At 37.1% G+C, this 21422-nt stretch overlaps 1 protein-coding gene across 1 annotated transcript in view; it reads right to left on the bottom strand.

Annotated features, from left to right (window-relative positions):
• ACVR1C (activin A receptor type 1C) overlaps nucleotides 1–15347 on the bottom strand; it is a 108508-nt gene extending 93161 nt beyond the window's left edge. The window contains exon 1 of the mRNA XM_021665906.2: nucleotides 15223–15347. The gene's annotated coding sequence lies outside the window, so the exon portion shown is untranslated. The remainder of the gene's footprint in view (nucleotides 1–15222) is intronic.
• Between the last annotated feature and the right edge of the window lie 6075 nt (nucleotides 15348–21422).

Raw genomic sequence — 21422 nt, 5'->3', positions numbered from 1 at the left:
TTAAAACAAGTTAAATGGGAAAAAAAATTAGAAATTTAAAAAAAAATTCACTTCATTGGTTTGTGTTTTAGAGTTTCTGCTAAGAAGTTTGCTGCAATTCTTTGTTCCTCTTTATGTAAGAGGTATTTTTTAATGCAGGCTGCCTTCGAGATTTTCTATTTATCTTTGAATGTCATCAATTAGAATATGATGGATATGGTCTATTGGTGTAGGGTTTGGGAGGTGAGAAATTTGTCTGGTTTGAGCTCTAAAAGCTTCTGTGATTGGTGGTTTGGTGTCTTTCATTGTATCTGAAAATTAACAACCAGTATCTCTTCAACTATTTCTTCTGTCCCATTCTCCCTTTTTTTCCCTTCTAGCATTCCATTTACACATATGTTATATTACTTGATATTACCCCATACTTCTTGAATGCTCCATTGGGTCTTTTTGCTCTTCCCTCTTTATTACCTCTGGATGCTTCCCTCTTTAGTGTGATGGCTTTAAAGGAGTACAAGTACACTATTATAAGGTAACTTCTAGTGATCCATCTTCAAATGTATGATTCTTTCTTTGGCTGTCAGGTCAATTGATGAGCACACCAAAGGCATTCTTCATTTGTTTTTCATATTTAGCATTTCCTTTTGACATTTTCTTACACTCTCTATCCTTCTGCTGAAATGCCACATCTGTTCATCCATATTTTTCACCATTTCCACTATAGCTTTTAATCATAGTTAGTTTAAATTCCTTGCCTAATAGTTCTAAAATCTGCATCATATCTAAATCAGGTTATATTGAGTGCTCTGTCTCTTGTGAGTAGGGCTTTTTCTTAAGTATCTTTTCATAACTTTTGGTTGATGTAACTATAACTATACCACTAGTAAAATTAATCATACTATTATAAGGTCTTTACACTAAAATTGGAGGTGTCAGGGTAAAGACAGAAACATGAAGTAAGAAGATTGAAGTGCCAGGTATGAAGAGTAATAAATGGAATGACCTAGTATTGATTTGAAAGGAACATTAAGAAAGAATGCAGTTAGGTATAGAGAAACTGGCACCACTCCTTCTGAAACTATTCTAAACAATACAAAAAGAAGGAATCCTCCCTAACTCATTTATGAGACCAACATCATCCTGATACCAAAACCTGTCAGAGACACAATTATAAAAGAAAATTTCAGGCTAATATCCATGATAAACATTGATGCGAAAATCTACAATAAAATACTGGAAAACCGAATCCAACAGTACTTCAAAAAGCTTATCTATCACAATCAAGTTGGCTTCATCCTTGGGATGCAAGGCTGGTTTGACATATGCAAATCTATAAATGTAATCCATCACATAAACAAAACCATAGACAAAACCACATGATTATTTCAATGTTGAATTTTATCTTCGACAAAATTCAACAGCTCTTTATGCTAAAAACTCTCAATAAACTAGGTATCAATGGAACTTATCTCAAAATAATAAAAGCTATTTATGACAAACCCACAGCCAATATCATACTGAATGAGCAAAAACTGGAAGCATTTCCTTTGAAAACTGGCACAAGACAAGGGTGCTATCTCTCACCACTCCTATTCAACATAGTATTGGAAGTTCTAGCCAGAGAAATCAGGCAAGAAAAAGAAATAAAGGGTATTCAGTTAGGAAAGGAGGAAGTCAAATTATCTCTATTTGCAGACGACATGACTGTATATTTAGAAGACTCCATTATCTCAGCTCAAAATCTCCTTAAACTGATAAGCTACTTCAGCAAAGTCTCAGGATACAAAATCAATGTGTAAAAATCACATGCATTCCTATACACCAATAACAGACAAACAGAGAGCCAAATCATGTGTGAACTCCCATTCACAATTGCTACAAAGAGAATAAAATACCTAGGAATACAACTAACAAGGACATGAAGGACCTCTTCAAGGAGAAGTAGAAACCACTCCTCAAGGAAATAAGAGAGGACGGAAACAGATGGATAAAAATTCCTATTTAATAAGTGGTGTTGGGAAAACTGGCTAGCCATATGTAGAAAGCTGAAACTGGACCCCTTCCTTTCCCCTTATACAAAAATTAACTCCAGCTGGAATAAAGATTTAAACATAAGACCTAACACCATAAAAACCCTAGAAGAAAACCTAGGCTATACCATTCAGGACATAGGCATAGGCAAGGACTTCATGACTAAAACACCAAAAGCATTGGCAACAAAAGCCAAAATAGACAAATGGGATCTAATTAACCTTAAGAACTTCTACAAAGCAAAAGAAACAATCATTAGAGTGAACCGGCAACCAACAGAATGGGAAAAAAAATTTTGCAATCTACCGATCAGACAAAGGGCTAATATCCAGAATCTACAAAGAACTTAAACAAATTTACAAAAAAAAAAAAAAAAAAAACCACACACACACACAAACAACCCCATCAAAAGGTGGGCAAAGGATATGAATACACACGTTCCAAAAGATGACATTTATGCAGCCAAGAAACATATGAAAAAATTCTCATCATCACTGGTCATTAGAGAAATGCAAATCGAAAACACATTGAGATACCATCTCACACCAGTTAGAATGGCGATCACTTAAAAATCTGGAGACAACAGATGCTGGACAGGATGTGGAGAAATAGGAATGCTTTTACACTGTTGGTGGGAGTGTAAATTAGTTCAACCATTGTGGAAGACAGTGTGGTAATTCCTCAAGAGTTTAGAAAGAGAAATACCATTTGATACAGCAATCCCATTACTGGGTATATACCCAAATATCGTTCTATTATAAAGACACATGCACATGTATGTTCATTGTGGCACTGTTTACAATAGCAAAGACCTGGAACCAACCCAAATGCCCATCAATGATAGACTGGATAAAGAAAATGTAGCACATATACACCATGGAATACTCTGCAACCATCAAAAAGGATGAGTTCATGTGCTTTACAGGGACATGGATGAAGCTGGAAACCATCATTCTCAGCAAACTGACACAAGAACAGAAAACCAAACACCACATGTTCTCACTCATAAGTGGGTGTTGAACAATGAGAACACATGGACACAGGGAGGGGAACATTATACACCGGGGCCTGTTGTCAGGTGGGGAGCTGGGGAGGGATAGCAAGGGGTAGGGGGATTGGAGAGGGATAACATTAGGAGAAATACCTAATGTTGTTGATGGGGGGATGGATGCAGCAAACCACTATGGCATGTGTATACCTATATAACAATCCTGTACGATCTGCACATGTACTCTAGAACTTAACGTATAATGAAAAAAGAAAGTAAAATAAAATACTCAAAAATTACTAGTCAAAAAGAGGGCAAAAAAAGAGGAACAGACCAATGATAAAAAGAAAGATAAATAGTTACACGGTAGGTTTAAAACCATACAAATTACTATACTGTTAACAAACTAAACACCTTAATTACTGTCATAGTGTTAAAAGATAAAAGTGAAGAACTATATGCTGTGTACAAAGGATGCACTTTTGTTATAAAGACACTGATAGAAAGTAAGGAGAAGGGAAAAAAAAAATACAAGCAAATACTAAACATAAGGAAATTGGCACGGTTATATTACTATTAGAGTAGAATTCAAGACAGAGTATTACTGAGATAAAGAAGGACATCTTATATTAACGAAATAGTCATTGCATCAGGAAGGCATGGAAATTGTAAATGTGTATGCACCTGATAAGTATTTCAAAATACATAAAATAGAAACTAATGGAACTAAAGGGAGAAACAGACAAACCTATGAGTAGAGATGCACACTTCTCTCAGTAAGAAATAGATGATGTGAAAAACACTATCAATAAACTTCACCTAATTGGCATTTACAAAACAATACACCCCACAGTCAAAACTAATCTATGGTGGAATAAAGAACAGCAGATGCCTTTGGGAGTACCGCATTGAGGAATGACTGGGTAGAGACATGAGGGTGCTCACTGTGATGATGTTTATCTTTAATATCTCGAAAAAGATTAGGTGAATATATTTCTCAAAATTTCATGAGTACACACAAAAGACTTGTGAATGTCATTATATGTAAGTATTTTATCCAAAGAGAAAAGTGTTGAACTCTGTGTAGTAATATGCATGCTGAAATATTTCAAAGGAAGTATACTGCTATCTGTAATTTACTTGGAGATGCATCAAAAAATAACAAATATTAATGGACAGAAGGATGGATAAATGGATATTTATGTGATATGGCAAATATAAAATAATAATGGTATAATCCAGTTGGTCAGTATACGGGTGGTAACTAAAATTCTGTTAATTCTGATGTATATTTGAAGTTTAAAAATAAAATTTGGGGGAAAAGGAAAGCAAAATCAAACTTTCCCAAAACAAAAATGAATTAGAATGTGTTGCTATCAGAACTGAAATACAAAAATAAAGGAAGATCTTCAGGCTGAAAAAAAATAACAACATATATAAACTTTGATTTATACAAAGTAATGAAGAGTACTAAAAGTGATAAACAGGTGGGTAAATGTAAAATAGCACATTCATTTTTTAAATTTCTTTAAAGGTAACTAAATACTTAAAGCCAAAATAATAACTATGTGTTTCAAAGTTTATAAAATATTTAGAAGTAAAACATGAGATTAATAGCACAAAAGACAAAGAGATGGAAATGGAGGCATATGATGGTAAGGTTATTAAATTATGATAATCAAAGATATCATAAATTTTGGAACAATCACTAAAAATAAAGAGGCATACCTTAGAAACTAATAGTGAAAATAATATATAAAGCTAATATTTAGTCAACTTATTCCAATGAAAGCAAGAGGGAGAAATGAAAGAAGATATATAAAAATAACAAGATGACAGATTTATATACAACCATATTGGTAAATACATTGAATGTATATGTTGTAAATGCTCCAGTTAAAAGACAAGTATGTAAGACAAGATTTTAAAAAGCAGAACCCAAACATATGCTCTCTATAAGAAACCAATTTAAATATAAAGATATATATGAGTTAAGCATAAGAGAATGGAAAATCTGTAACATGTAGACATGCAGCACAAGAAAACTGGAGTAACAGAGTAACTATATCAATAGTTTAAAAAAAAAGTAGATATATAAATATTAACCATAAGAAAGGTGGAATAGTTATATTACTATCAACATAGTGGACCTCAAGGCAAAGCATATTACCAGTAATAAAGAGAAGCATGTCATAATAACAAATATTACCAGGGATAAAGTAGGAGTTTTTCCAATCATAAGTATGAATCAAGAGGACATAATAATCCTAATTGTATATATGCCCAAAAACAAAATCTTCAAATATAGGAAGCAACAATTTACAAAACCAAAAAAGGAAATAGACAAATCCACAAGTAAATCAGAGATGTCAACAATCCTGTCTCAATAACCGGTGAAACAAGACAGAAAATCAGTAAAGATAGAAAAGACTTCAATAACACTGGCAAGCATCTTGACCTAAATGACACTTACAGAATACTCCACTCAACCAAAGTGGAATCCATAGTATTTTCAAGCACATATGGAATATTCACGAGGTCAGACATACGCCAGGCTATAAAACAAACACAAATGAATTCAAAATAAATGAAATCATATGGATTATGTTATTTCATCCCAAATGGATTTAAAGTAGATTTCGATAAGAAAAAAAAATCTGAAAATTACTAAAATATTTGGCAGTTAAATCCAAATAACACACGAGCTCCAAGAAATTACAAAGGAAATTGGGAAATATTTTGAACTCAGTATAACTAAAAACACAATATTACAATTTACAGATGAGCTGAAGTAGTTGCTGAGAGAGAAACTTAGATGTTAAATACTTATATTAGAAAAGAAGAAAGGTCTTAAATTAATAATTTAAGGACCGCAAACTATGGCCCATTGGCTATAAATAAGGTTTTACTGAAATGCAGCAACACCTATCTGTATAGTGTTTATGTATAGTCCATGGCTGCTTTCATACTACAAAGGCAGAATTAGGTGGATGCAACAGTGACTCTTTGGTTCACAAGCCTAAAATAGAATAAATGCTGACCTTTGAGAAAATATGGCAACACTTGATATAATGTAACTGCTAAAGAATAAAAAGCAATAAATTAAACACAAAGAAAGTAGATAAAGAAAATAATGAAGAGCAGAAAATAACTGAAAACAAATAGAGAAAATAAATAAAACCAAAATCTATTTATTTGCAAGAAGTCAATAAAATTGATAAACCTCCAGCTAGACTGATCATGGTAAAAAGAGAGAAAAGTCAAATTTCCTATGTCAGAAATATTAAAGGGGCCATCACTACAAAGCTTATAAATATTAAAAGGATAATAAGGAAATATGGCAAAAAAAAAAAACCTGCATGATAATGGCAATATCCAAAGCATAGTTGAGTAAAAGCCATTCTGGGGAACATCATCTTGGTTTGGTACAAAAACTCTCAATATTTCTAAAGGGGTCCATTGTTTTAATAAAGTCCACTTTCTTCTCTCTACAAAAAGGAATGCCTTTTAATATAACATACCTAAAGAGCAGCTGTAGGGAAGGAAGATTTTTAAAAAGAGTTTCATTCAGTTACACACTTATTCTCCTATAAGGATCTTCTGCTAATTATATAATTATTCTGTATTCAATCTGTCAAATTTTGTATAATGTCTATTTTCTGGAAATACAAATGACAGATTGTAAGCATAATTTAAGTGAGAACGCAACCTCACCATGACTATCAGAGCAGGCAAATGTCCACAGAGTAGAATTTTTACTCTTGGAGAAGGAAAATGGGGATAACAGAGAAAAAAAAATACACTTCCAGGTGAGTAGGCCAGAAAAATGTCATCGGATAAAGTTGTGAGACGTGATTAGTTAACACTCTTTAATATATTTTGGCTCTGTTGTAAAACAATCTGGTTTTTTAAAGCTGTATTAATCTGGATTACCAGCTTCTGAATTAACATCTCTTGGATATGCATGCATTAAAAAAAAAAAACTAAACATTTGTTGTTTTTAATTATTTTTAATTGACACATAATTGTATATATTTATGGGGTATGATGTATGTTTTGATACATGTATACGATGTACAATGATCACATCGGAGAATTAGCATATCCACCACCTCAAACATGTATCATTTATTTATGTTGAGAACATTCAAAATCTGGTCTTCCAGCTATTTGAACATGTCCACATCCTGATGAATTAGATTTTTTTCTAATCCTGCTTTTGATCATAGAGTCTTTATTTAAGTCAACATGGAGTTGTATAAGGTACTTAATCAACATGGAGAGATATGGCATCCATCCCTGTCTTTTTACTAACCATGAGATAACAATGACAAAATAGAAGGGGAGAAAATGTGTGTTTCACTTTCAAAACGGGAGCATCCTAATGATTTTTTTGAAGTGAAAAGTTTAATGAAAAAGTGGATTGATCTAATCTGGGATGTTTAAGTCATTGGCAAATTTAAATTGTTTTAAAAATAATAATAATAAGCCAAGCTCTTGAGTCATACTGAGTGATTCACCCATGAATTCTTGAGATTAATTTAAAACAGCTCCAAGTATCTTTGCATGCCTACTCTCTACAAGACAGACGAGAACAACCGAAAGGAGAAGTTATTCTAGAGGAAAAGAAGTGAAGAATCAGGACAGAGCAGAGCCGTGTTAGCCTGGCTGGCGAATCAGAGCGGTGAACTCAAGGGGCACATGATGAGTTAAGGGTAGCCCTTGAGAAGTAGCAAAGTGTTGGCTTCTATGGAAATAAGGTCTTCCTTGTCTGTTTCATACTCCCACTCACCTCCTCCACCCTTTTACTTTTTACTGGATCCTTCAGTAGGAGGAGTAATGATTTGTATTGTTCAGATTTCAGGGAACCAAGTGGCCCCACATGCTTTAGGGATCCAGCTTTCAAAGAACAAGAAAAACATGGGGTTCATAGTCATGGCCTTGTCTTCCATCTTTTCCACAGCAAGTGTGGGAAGGGTACAAGCTGCTTCCTTGGTAGAAGAGATTCTACCACCTTTCTCCACAGACTTTCTACTTTTTCCCTTACTTAGCAGTTGCCCCTGAAATTATTGTCTGGAACTCCTGCCAGAGTTTCCATAAGAGCTGGACTAATGTGAGATATTGTAAATAGAGAGTCTTTGCTCCATACCCTCTATGGCTTCATTTTGCTAGGATTGAATGGCCTTTCAACTGTTTCCTAGCATTAGGATCCAGGGTTCAGTTTTATCACGGCTCCCCTGCCTTTATCCTTAGGCTATTTCGTTGTTTAGAAAAGAAGAGCATATTCAAGTCTGCCATGCAACTGGGGGCAAAAGCTCCAGGTAATAAGAAAAAGTTACTTTGCCTTGTTTCACCTCCTTTTTCTAGATATCACCTCTTAACTGAAGATGAGACTCAGAATATAGTGTTTGGGTATTCCTAGTCCCATTAGTAAGAGTAATTTCTATATCATTTATGAACATATCCCATTTTTTAAACAAACTATCCCAATTTCTTAAACAATGTAAGGATAAATCTTGAGATTTTGACTATTGACTGTGAAAAATATAAGACCTAGAAAGCCAAAACAATGGAAAACCAAGAGGAAACCTCAAAGACACAAATGATAAGATATAACTTAGGATATTCCTCACAGAAATAGAAAAAGAAATCCTAACATTTATATGGAACCACAAGAATCCCAGAACAGTCAAAGCTATCCTAAGCAAAAACAACAACACTGGAAGAATCACATTATCTGACTTCAAATTATACTACAAAGCTACAGTAACCAAAGCAGCATGGTACTGACATAAAAAACGATACATAGAACAGTGGAACAGAATAGAGAACCCAGAAACAAATCCACTCACCTGCAGTGAATTCATCTTTGACAGAGGTGCCAAGAATATACACTGGGGAAAGGACAGTCTCTTCAATAATTAACACCGGGAAAACTGGATATCCATATGCAGAAGAATGAAACTAGACCCCTATCTCTCACTATATACAAAAAAAAATCAAAATGGATTTAAGACCTTAAAATATGAAACTACTACAAGAAAACATTGGGAAAAATCTCCAGGACATTGGTTTGTGCAAGTATTTCTTGAGTAATATCCCACAAGCACAGGCACCTAAAGCAAACATGGACAAATGGGAACACATCAAGTTAAAAAGCTTCTGTACAGTAAAGGATACAGTCAATAAAGTGAAAAGACAATCTACAGAACAGGAGAAAATATTTGCAAACTACCCCTCTCACAAGGGAATAATATTCAGAATTAATATCCAGAAAGGAGCTAAAACAAGTCTGTAGGGGAAAAAAAAATCTAGTAATCCAATCAAAAAATTGACAAAAGATTTGAGTAACCTTTTTTCAGAAGATGACATACAAATGGCAAACAGCATATGAAAAGGTGCTCAACATCATTGATCATCAAAGAAATGCAAATAAAAACTACAATGATATCATCTCATCCCAGTTAAAATGGCTTACATCCCAAAGACAGGCAATAACAAATGCTCGCAAGGATGTGGAGAAAAGGGAACCCTTGTACACTGTTGATAGGATTGTAAACTAGTACAACCACTAAGAACAACAGTCTGGAGTTTCCTCAATAAATTAAAACTTGAGCTACTATATGATCCAGCAATCCCACTGCTGGATATAATCCAGAAGAAAGAAAATTAGTATATGGAAGAGATCTGCACTCCCATGTTTGTTGCAGCACTGTTTACAATAGCTAAGATTTGGAAACAACCTAAGTGTCCCTCAACAGATGAATGAATAAAGAAAATGTGGTACATATATACAATGGAGTATATTCAGCCATAAAAAAAAGAATGAGAGCCAGTCATTTGCAACCACATGAATGGAAGTGGAGATCATTATGTTAAGTGAAATAAGCCAGGAACAGAAAAACAAACATTTCATGTTCTCACTTATTTGTGGGATTTAAAAATAAAAAAAAATTAAACTCATGGTCAGAGAGAATAGAAGGATGGTTAGCAGAGGCTAGGAAGGGTAGTGGGGGTTTAGGGGGAGGTGGGGACAATTAATGGTACCAAAAAATGGGTCATTAGAGAAATGTAAATCAAAACCACAATGAGATACCATCTCATGCCAGTTAGGAATGGTGATCATTGAAAAGTCTGGAAACAACAGATTACTGGAGAGGATGTGGAGAAACTAGAATGCTTTTACACTGTTGGTGGGTCTGTAAATTAGTTCAACCATTGTGGAAGACAGTGTGTCAATTCCTCAAGGATTTAGAACCAGAAATACCATTTGAACCAGAAATACCATTTGACCCAGAAATCCCATTACTGGGTATATGCCCAAAGGATTATAAATCATTCTACTAAAAAGACACATGCACACATGCTGTTTATTGCAGCACTGTTCACAACACTGTTCCAAAGACTTGGAACCAACCCAAATGCCCATCAATGATAGACTGGATAAAGAAAATGTGGCACATATACGTCATGGAATACTATGCATCCATAAAAAAGGATGAGTTCATGTCCTTTGCAGGGACAAGGATGAAGCTGGAAACCATCATTCTCATCATTTCTGTTCCTTCAGAAAACCAAACACTGCATGTTCTCACCCATAAGTGGGAGTTGCACAATGAGAACACATGGACACAGGGAGAGTAACTTTACACACCAGGGCCTGTCAGGGAGTTGGTTGGGGGGTAGGGGAGGGATAGCATTAAGAGAAATAACTAATATAGATGACAGGTTGATGGGTACAGCAAACCACCAAGGCATGTGTATACCTATGTAACAAACCTGCACATTTTCCAGAACTTAAAGTATAATTTTTTTAAAGATTAAAAAAATAGAAAGAATAAGACCTACTATTTGATAACACAATAGGGTATCTAGAGTCAGTAATAACTTAATTGCATATTTTAAAATAACTTAAAGAACATAATTGGATTGTTTGTAACTCAAAGGATAAAATGCTTAAGGGGATGGATACCCCATTTTCCATGATGTGCTTATTTCACACTGCATGCCTGTATCAAAGCATCTCATGTACCCCATAAATACATATATCTACTATGTACCCACAAATGTTTTTTAAAATAATTTTAAAATTTTTTTAATGATAAGGTATAACACATAGTATACTCTTTATGCTTAGAAATTTTTCTTTGTTTTATTCTGTTTACTAATTATATTTGAAAACTAATTCTCCTATTCTATTATTTATTAAAATAAACTATATACATGTCAACATATCTGAGCTTTTTAATGATCCATGCCTGCAGCTGTCCATTTATAGGACACTAAGATCTCAAACTGAAGATAACATTAATCATTTGGTAGCTACACTTACAGGTCAAGACTAAGCTAGAGCAGGAACTAAGCAGCTTCAGAAAATTTATGTATCCATGCCCTTTCCCCAAAAAACTTGTCAGTGCTCTCTTAGGAACATGCTCTAACACTTCAAACTACATTAGAGTAACAGGTCCCATAGGGCTCAGCAGCCTCCCTATTCCTAACTCTATCCAATATCCTCTCCTCTTAACCTTATTTACGGCAAGAGATGCAAGTACTGCCAAGAAAAGTACAACAAACTGGGTCTTGGCTACTGCCTGAAAGCATTTCCCCTAAAAGAGAAACATGAAAGTTTATTCAAAAGGAAACTACTCAAAAACTGCATCTGAAAATAACCACTTCCAAAATACAGCAAACTTGGGAACAACCAACTGCTTTCATGCAACAATCAAGGGAATCAAGAATTATTCTTGTTTTTCTTTTCACCCATATTTTCATATCTAGATATTCATGTCGAATTGGGAAAAGCTAGGTATCCTTTTAGGTTCACACAGAAGAAGAGAGCTATCCTGTGCAAAATGTTGGGAGTGACCCATTCAGAGATGCACAGGAAGACAGTAACGGAGCTAGAACAGGAGAAGTTTTTAGAGATGAGGACTGGAAAATAGGTGTTCACTTTGCTCACTTCCCTTGTTAATAAGAGTCAGAAATAAACACATCAGGAACAGTTTATCTCTCAACAAGATTTCTTTTATGTTGGTTTACAAGATAAAAGTACAGAACACCCAGTTAAATTGGAATTAAACAGCAATTAATTTTTGGGATACTTGTGTTCCATGTCATATTTGTGACACACTTATATTAAAAAGGTATTCATTATCTGTAATTCAATTTAACAAGGTATTTTGTGCCTTATTTGCTAAGCGGTTCTATTAAATGCATCTTTGAAAAGTTATCAGTAAATGTGCTTGGCTCTCAATTTTTTATCAGTCCAGATTTATCCCCTGAACTTCAGACCCATAAAACCAATTGCTCACTTGACATCTCCATTTCAGCATCTGAGAGGCATTTTAAACTCAACATATCCAAAAGTGATGTCCTGTGATCTGTCACCACTAACCCTTCTCTTCCCAGACAAGCCTTTCCAGCAGTCTTCCCCATCCAATTAAGTCTTCCATTGCTTGGGTCAAAAATGTAGTCTCATCCTTAGCTACTCACTTTCACACCTCAAAATCCTTTATTTTTTGTATGAGTTTCACAATTCAGAGGAAATCTCTATGCACAGTTTCTCTAGAGCCAGGGATGTCTCTTCCTCAGAACCAGGGAGCCTCTTGCCACATCTGTGTCAATCAACCAACAAATAACTATGCTTAAAGAAGGACAAAGGTGGCAACATCTTTTGCATGTATAAACTCAGTCAGCACCAAGCTTTCACTTTCAATTCTAGCAGCACTGTGGAAAACTCTCAGTGGAAACTACTGTTGTTTGTGGTAGGGGTATGGGGGAAGCGGAGAGCAGAGAGAATCTCATTACTTGAAATCCCCACTCTCACCCTGGTTATTAAGGAAATACTTATTCCATTTTTGGAGTGACAACATATGGCTTTCTAGACTCTTAATAATCCTTTCTGGAACCAGAGGACAAAGGAGTTTCAAGAAATTTGAAGAGAATGCACAATATGTAAATCTATGAAACATCCAAATCACAGCTTCAAAGCAGAGAACTCGAGGACATTTTCTGCCGCTTCTTTGTTGGGTACACATGATGAACGTTGTGAAGCCATGTCAAGTCTCTCTCATCAAACATCAAGGCATCCAGAACCTAGATAATCAAAGCAACTCAGAGCAGTCTAATTTTTTCGTTTCTTTTGTTTTTAGAGACGGTGTCTCACTGTGTCACCCAGGTTGGATTGCAGTGGTGCAATCATGACTCACTGCAATCTTGAACTCCTGGCAATTCTCCTGCCTCAGCCTCCCAAGTAGCTGGGACTACAGGTATGTGCCACCAGACCTGGCTAATTGTTTTAAATTTTTTTGTAGAGACAGCATCTCACTATGTTGCCTAGGCTGATGTTGAACTTGCTCACCTCGAGCAATCCTCACGCCTCGGCCTCCCAAAGTACTGGGATTAGAGGCGTGAGCCACTGCACCTAGCCAGCCTGATTTTTTTAAATTACAGTCCAGGCCAATAAATAGCTTTTTAAAGTCTTCACCAGCTGTTAATCTTCTGAGATTCTCAAAAAGGAGCAATTGACACCCCTAAGGTGACAACAATGTGGAAAATGAGCAGCCAAAGTAAAAAAGGTTTACTGGTTTATCATGTGTTCAGATAGTTAAAGTCCTAGGCCTGCTCTGCAGAACTAAATGAAAGGCGGTGCCTTCTGTCACAAAGTTTCACTGACTATGTCATTACATCAAGAACAACGTCTCACATAAGATTCCAACAATGGCAAATACATACCATAAATGGCCAATATGATTAACAGTGTAATTTGTAAAAGTGACCAGGTGAAAATACAGTTGGGCAACCTCGTGATAAAACCAATTGAAAAAATGAAAAGCAAAACAAAACTACTTTGACTCTTTCTACTAAATAGCCAGAGACTTATACAAAGTTAAGAATAAATACTGTAAGTATCAATACACATTGTCAATGTGGGATGCAGAGGGATATAAATTTCTTATGGAGATCTGAAAATGATTGCACTTGACATAGAAAAGTTTTTTGTAAAAGTTCAACTTCAATAAATACGTCTCTACTGTATGACTCCATATCATGCATTTTTCTTAGGCTTCAAATTTTAAGTGAGCAACTTTAAATGGATGATGTATTTTTTTGCTTTTTTGCATGTTTCAATGTCAAAAGTTTCCATGCCTTTTCAAGAACATGAGGCGTGTTGCTATGCTCAAGGTCTCTGAAATTTTTTAAAGATTCTGGGTATACAACAAAATATACCCTTGAAGCTACATTTAAAAATAATTGAATCCGTTTTCTAAAATGTGTGCAGCCAAGTTATCAGCTCCTCCAAATAAAGAGTTGTACACACAGCTTGCAGAGGCAGTTTCACCCCATCAAAACTGTGAGATCTTGAAGACATTTTTTTTGTAAATTCTATTAAATTGTCAAGAGCACTTTCAATATCCCAAGTTAGCAGAGTTTCGCCCATTTGTAAAAGACTTTCCTATAGTTAGTTTTCTCCCATTTATAAATGTATGAACTCTATATGCAAATATTTCACTTAATTCCATCATCTTTCTGACAGCCTTGGGCTGTTTTCCTAAAAGATAACTGGAATGCTTTGAAAACGATTTGAAAATTATTTGAAAATAATTGAAAAGGATTAATCAGGTTTTATCAATTAATCCTTTTCAATTACCTCAGGTTTTATCAATTAATCCTTTTCAATAATCAAATTTGTATTTGAATATTGTATTTGGTGATTCTCTCAGGCCATACAAAACACTGAAATCTGTACATGACAGCAATCATATTCAAATCATTCTCTTGCACATGTCACTAAGAGGAAAACGACCCACCATGGATATAGCTATTAATGTCAAACACTGTCATCTGGAAAAACAAAAATGCATCAAAATCAGCTTCGGAGGAATTACAGCTCTACGGGAAAACACCAAATTTTTATGTGCAAATGTCCTCAATATCTGATAGAAATTTTTAAAGAATGAGTTAGCAAATAATCTGCTCCTCCTCTACATAATTCAGGGCAATATAATGAAAATAGTTTTAGAGTTAAACGGCTTTTAGTCACAGCACATTATGATTTTACCAAAGATGCATTTGCCCCACTTTCTAGTAAACATTAAAAAGAAACGTCTGGCTTCTAGATTGGGTAGAGGGCTCTATTTAGCCTATCAAGGCACAGACCTGTTATAAACTCTGGGGCGCTTGCCAGAATTTTTTTCCCCAGGAACTCTGAGTAAAGATCGTACCTCGAAAGCAATGTGCGTTGCAAACCACACAGATTTAAGCTCCCACTCTCGCCTCCATAGCTTGGTATCTGCGGCTTTGGGGTAAAACTCAGACTAAATTACCACCTTTCACCACCACCACGCCACCATCCTTGAGCAGCTATCAGTGACTTAGCACGGAGAGCGTCCGAGGCACACCTGCAGCCCTCCCGGTCCCTGCAGGGTGAACCCAGCTCACTGCCATGCGCGCACCCACAAACGCTCTACTATTTTCTCCGCTGCAAACTGCCCACAAATTAGTCACCCACCTCACCCCTACTACTTATTCCCCCACGCCCCTGCCTTTTTTTTCTCTCTTCCGGGTGGCTTCCTCCCCAACACTCCTGTCTACCCCTACAGCTGCCAGACGTCAGGTGCCCACGTTGCACCCCGTCCTGCGCCCCCTCAATCCAACTGGCGCTTCCCCGCGGTCCCCCACCGCCTTGCCCACCCGCGGACCGCCCCCAGCTCCCACCCTCGCGGGCGCCTGGGGAAAAAACCCGCACCGTACCTGCCGAGAGCTCGGCGGCCGCGGCGAGCAGCAGGAGAGCCTGGCGGAGCGCGGAGCGGAGCGCCCAGGTCATCGCCACCAGGCGGCCGAGCCGGGAGTGCGAGGCCCCAGAGCGGAGCGAGGCAGCCGGGGCAGCAGGGGCCGCTTTGAAGTTCCCGGGCCGCGGGAGGGGAGCGCAGCACCGACACCCTTTGGAAGTGCGCGGTTGGCTCTAGTCAGTGCGGGCGCCCCCCTCCCCCGCCGCCCCCATCCCACGCCCCCCGCGGCTGGCGGTGCGCGGCGCTCCTTCCACTGGCCCCGCAGCCGGACGGGGAGAAGGTGTGTGTAGGGGGTGGGGGGGTAGAGCCCGCCCCTGCCGCGCCTCCGCCCCCTGCTCCCTCTCGCAGCCGCCCGGGCCTGGTGCTGTGGGGCAGGCGGGCAAAGGCTGCCCTGTGCCCAGCAGTGAGACCGCCCAGAGCTGGGGCGAAGAAAGAGGTGGGGGGGAAACGGCGCGGAGCCTCCGGGACTAGATACTCAGGAAGTGGGCTCCGCACGGGAGGGAAAACCCCACTGAGACTTTAGGGAAACTTCAACTACGCGGCGACTGCGCCCTGGTGATCCGCTCTGTGGCCTCCCGCGAAGAGCCCACCTCCTAGCTCTCCTGGCGTTCGTTGTCCAGTGCCCTTAAGTCCAGCCCGGCTGCTCTGTGAGAGCCCCGCGGGCTTCCTACTGGCTTGCCCCACCACTGCGTCCTGGCTGTTCTCGCTTCTGGGGAAGGGCGCCCTCTCTGTTCATCCCTGGGAATGACCAGTTGTCTGACTGCCTTCTGGACCTATATATAAGCTTTGGTTTAACAAACTTCATCTTTTCTCTAATGCCTTTTGGGAACCCTTCCCTCTATGAATGGCAACCAAAGCTGGACCACCTTATCCAGTTTCCTTATTATTATCCTTTTCAGAATCTCTAAACCCATGCATCTTAATTTCTCATTAAGTGCCAGGTGATGTGACCATCTACAATGTTTGACCCAAGTCTGGTGGTAAAAGACCTCACCTGTGGAAGATATTTCGTTAGCTACAATTTCAGCAATTGAAGAACTAAGGGAACACACACACACAAACACACACACGGATTAAGGGAAGAGGAAGAATTGTGTAAAGTAATATATTAGAAACTTGTTTGAGTATTATTTAATCCCTAGAGACTATCAAATGGCTGTGCTTCCCATGTAGATTGTGCCTGAAAATAAGAGGACAACAGCAACACTACCAATTAATAGAAATTAACCTAAATTCAATTCACCTATAGAGCTTGAACGTTAAAGTGAATGTGATTACTTCCACCTGAACAACACGAAAAAGCAAGCATATAATACTGGTGTTACTATTGTTAGGGGGTTCCTTGAAAAATGATAGCGTCATAAAAATTAATCGCTTTAGAATAAAACATTGCTTGCTTCTTCACCTAGCTCAGCACTAAATGATATGCTAGGTGTTCTTTCTAAGTTCTATGAAAGATCTATGGTGAAATGATATATATATTTGACCTATCAAAGGATCACAGTATTGGAGGTGAGATGGTTTTTGGACTTTGAGACGTGGGTGGCATCCTGAGGATCCCTTCTGTCGCCACCTTGGATAAGTCAAAATATTCCTAAGCACAAAAAACTTTGTTCTCATTTTATGCTGGATCCAAACAAACAAAAAACTGGAGATGTGGGACAAATCTGAGCCCTTTCAGACACCCACAAAACAGATGCTTTTGTAAAAAGGCAAGAAAATGCTAGGACACATTATATTTTGTCTAGTTTGGCTTGCTCATTATTTGATAACTGCACCTCAAATTGTGATCTCCAATGGATCATGATACCAGGAGCCTAAAGAGAAGAATGTAGTGAACTTTCTGGGTCTGCTTCCTCAAAAGTAAATGGAACTTCATTCCACCCTATTTCCCAGAACTTTGACCAGGATCAAAAAGGGTAGTATATGAGAAAGCATTGTTCAACGGTACACATTACAATAATGGCAGGTATTTACTCCCCACATACCTACTTTGTCTCAAATTTAGTAAGCAACATTCTCTGCAAGTTGTAAAGCTCTCGTTTGCTTTAAAAAAAAAAAAAAAAAAAAAAGCAAGATTATCCAAGAAGTCAAATATTGAATGATTTCAATATTCTGAACAAACTCAATGCTTTCCTCTTAGTCTAATGGTGCATTATCAATACGGTAGCCACTAGCTACATGTAGATATTGAGCCTTTGAAATGTGTCTAGACTGAATCGACATATGCTGTAAATAAAAAATACATGCTAATCCAAAAATTTAGTACAAAAATAAGAATGTATAAAACACATTGCTAATAATTTGTATGTTGCTTAAATGTTGCAATGATAGTATTTTGGACTTACTGCATTGAATAAAATATATTATTAAATCAGTATTACCTATTTCTTTTTACTCTATCGTATGACTACTAGAAAATTTTAAATTACACATGTGGCTCATATTATATCTCCGTCGGACAGTACTGATCTAAAGAATCCTCATCAGGTGACAAGGATCCTTACCTTCTCTTAAGAACAGTATAAAAACAAAACAAAAAAAGTAGTTAGGTACCTTATCAGTCAGTACATGGCCAGCCAATAAAGGAATCAGGACCTTTTAAATTCTTGGTTCAAAGTTCTGTAACACGTCAAGAAAGGTTAGTGCATCAAAAATCAAAGTACTTTATTTGTAGAAATATTTTAAACTAGATCTTTAAATACCATTTTCCTCAGCCTCTTGTGCATGTTCCAATGTTGGTACTATGAAAGCTTTGCAGTAAGGTGTTAACTCAATGTATTGAATCCTAATAGCTAGCAAAATATACTCTTAGGAAATTATAAATATTCCTCATATGCTTGAGTTCCTAATGCCACATTCAAGGCAACCAAGAAAAGATCTTAATCCTTATAATGTGTCCCAATTATATTTTATTTACACACATACTATTTACACATATACACACGTGCACACACCATGGAACTTAATCCAGTCTTAATCCAATGTCTTTTAAAATGAACCATTGATAAAAAATACTCTTGGGACCATATTTAGCTGTTCATGTTATTTAATATAAACAATAGAAATGCATTATTCAAGATGTGATATAACACATCTTTCTTTCATATTTTTGCCCATAACAGAAAAAGATTTACATGCAAGATTCTTTTATTTCACTGGAAAGAATTTACATGCAAATGTGGTTTTCAAGATTTAACACCCCCCCCGCCACCTTAATCATCTATTTGTACATATTCATTGCCATAGCAACATTACATCATGACTCCTGTATTCTTGTAAACCAAAAGAAAACAACAACAAATAATTGAGGGGTTCATAGCCCATCAGCAAAACAGATTTTGTCTGAGTAAATCTTACATAAGCAAGAAAACCAGGTATAGAGACTGTAAATTGTAAAGATTTGATACATTTGCAGAATAACATCCCAAATTAATAAGGCAGAGAAATGTGTGTGATAATTGAACTTTGAAAAAGACTATCTGTTGGGTGTGGTTTTTTGTTTGGGATTTTTTTTTTATCATCCAGTTTCCTTATTATTATCCTCTTCAGAATCTCTAAACCCATGCATCTTAATTTCTCATTTCATCTTGGAACATGAATTTATCATGGAACGAGCATATGGTGAGGAGGCATGCTACGATAATTTGCTATGCACTATCAAGGCCTAATCTTTTCTCATTTTACTGCATTTTTCCTACCCCAAACTCACATTACCCCTAAAGAAGTGCGTGGCACACTCAGCTTCACTCATCTCATCTCATCTCTTAATCCCAGAAACCTTTGCTTTGGGAAATCCTGGTTTCACTTCTATTTTTTTTTTCTTTTTTTAATTCTTAATTTCCATTCCATGAAAACACTCATGTGTTTTAGAATCTTTATTGAGATTTTGCAATATGTGTCCTCATTGCATCTACCTCATGAGGCAGCTCAGGTTTCATAAAAAAGGAAAATATGGACCCCTCTGGGACATGATTGAGGAGATATCAAACTGTTTCTTAGCTCAACTGCACTGATAAATCTTAAAGTCTATTTTCGGTACTTACATTATCTGTTTTCACCACCTTACAAAGTGGTTACACTCCTTCACTAATTTTCTTTTCTTTATTATTATGTTATTTTCATTTTTATAATTCAAGGGATGCAAATGCAGTTTCATTACATGCATGTAATACATAGTGGTGAAGTCTGTGCTTTTAGTGTACCCAGCACCTAAATAGTGAACACTGTACCTAATAGGTAATTTTTCAACCCTTACCACCTCTCTCCTTCATCTGCCCCCTCTTTTGGAGTCTTCAGTGTCCATTTTTCCCATCTTCGTGTCCATGTGTACCCCTTGTTTAGTTCCTTCTTATAAGTGAAAACACGTAGTAATTGATTATCTGTTTCTGAGTTATTTCACTGAAGATAATGGCCTCCAGCTCTATCCATGTTGCTGCAAAGGACATAATTTCATTCTTTTTATGGCTGATTAGTATTCCAAGAAGTATATATAATACTTTTTTTTTTAGATGGAGTCTGGCTCTGTTGCCAGGCTAGAGTACAGTGGCGCGATCTCGGCTCACTGCAACCTACGACTCCCTGGTTAAGGTGATTCTCCTGCCTCAGCCTCCTAAGTAGCTGGGATTACAGGCACGTACCACCATGCCCAGCTGATTTTCGTATTTTTAGTAGAGACGGGTTTCATCATGTTGGCCAGGATGGTCTCAATTTCCTGACCTTGTGATCTGCCCGCCTCGGCCTCCAAAGTGCTGGGATTACAGGCGTGAGCCACCGCACCCGGCCAATATCACATTTTCTTTATCCATCATCTATTGATGGACACTTAGACTGAATCCATGACTTTGCTATTATTAATAGTGCTGTGATAAATATACAAGTTCAGGTGTCTTTTTGATATAATAATTTATCTTTCTTTGGGTAGATACCCAGTAGTGGGATTGCTGGGTTGAATGGTAGTTCTATTTTTAGTTCTTTGAGAAACCTTCATATTGCTTTCCACAGAGGTCGTACAAATTTACATTCCCACCAACAGTGTATAAGTGTTCCCCTTTCTCCACGTCTTTGCCAACATCTTTGCTTTTGATTATTTAATAATGGCCATTCTGACTGGTGTAAAATGATATGTCATTGCCTTTCTGATTTTCATAGCCTTTTAACATTATTGACATGGTATTTTCCCATAATTCAAATTTTGTCTGTTTTTCTTTTACTGATCAATGTCAGTATGCTGGGCTGAAAGCAATATTTGATATAGGCCCTATAAAAGGCAGGTCAGAGATTCAGTTCCAAGTAAGCAAGTCACACCACTTGGATCGTTTCCTTAGAATAGGCCCATAATTACACCCTACCCAAATGAGGTCATAAAAACATAACAGAATTAGATGGCATAGTATAAGCCTATTACTTCCTAGGAAAACAACTCAAAAAAGGTCATTATTAAAAACCCCAGACAAAAACATGAAGGTTCTGATGATCTTGACTGAAGTAAAAGAGTAGTTTAAAGCTGCTGCGGCAAAGGTAGCAGTCACTAGCCACTTGTGCCAATTGAGTACTTGAATGTCACTTGTCTAATTTGATGTATACTGTGAGTATGAAACACAAACTAGATTTCAAAGACCTAATACCAAAAA

Source organism: Aotus nancymaae, unplaced genomic scaffold (assembly GCF_030222135.1).
Source record: "Aotus nancymaae isolate 86718 unplaced genomic scaffold, 86718_ANA_hifiasm-v0.15.2.pri h1tg000029l, whole genome shotgun sequence".
NCBI lineage: Eukaryota > Metazoa > Chordata > Mammalia > Primates > Aotidae > Aotus > Aotus nancymaae.
Note: the sequence above shows the minus strand (reverse complement) of the source record. Positions and strands in the feature narration are given on the sequence as shown.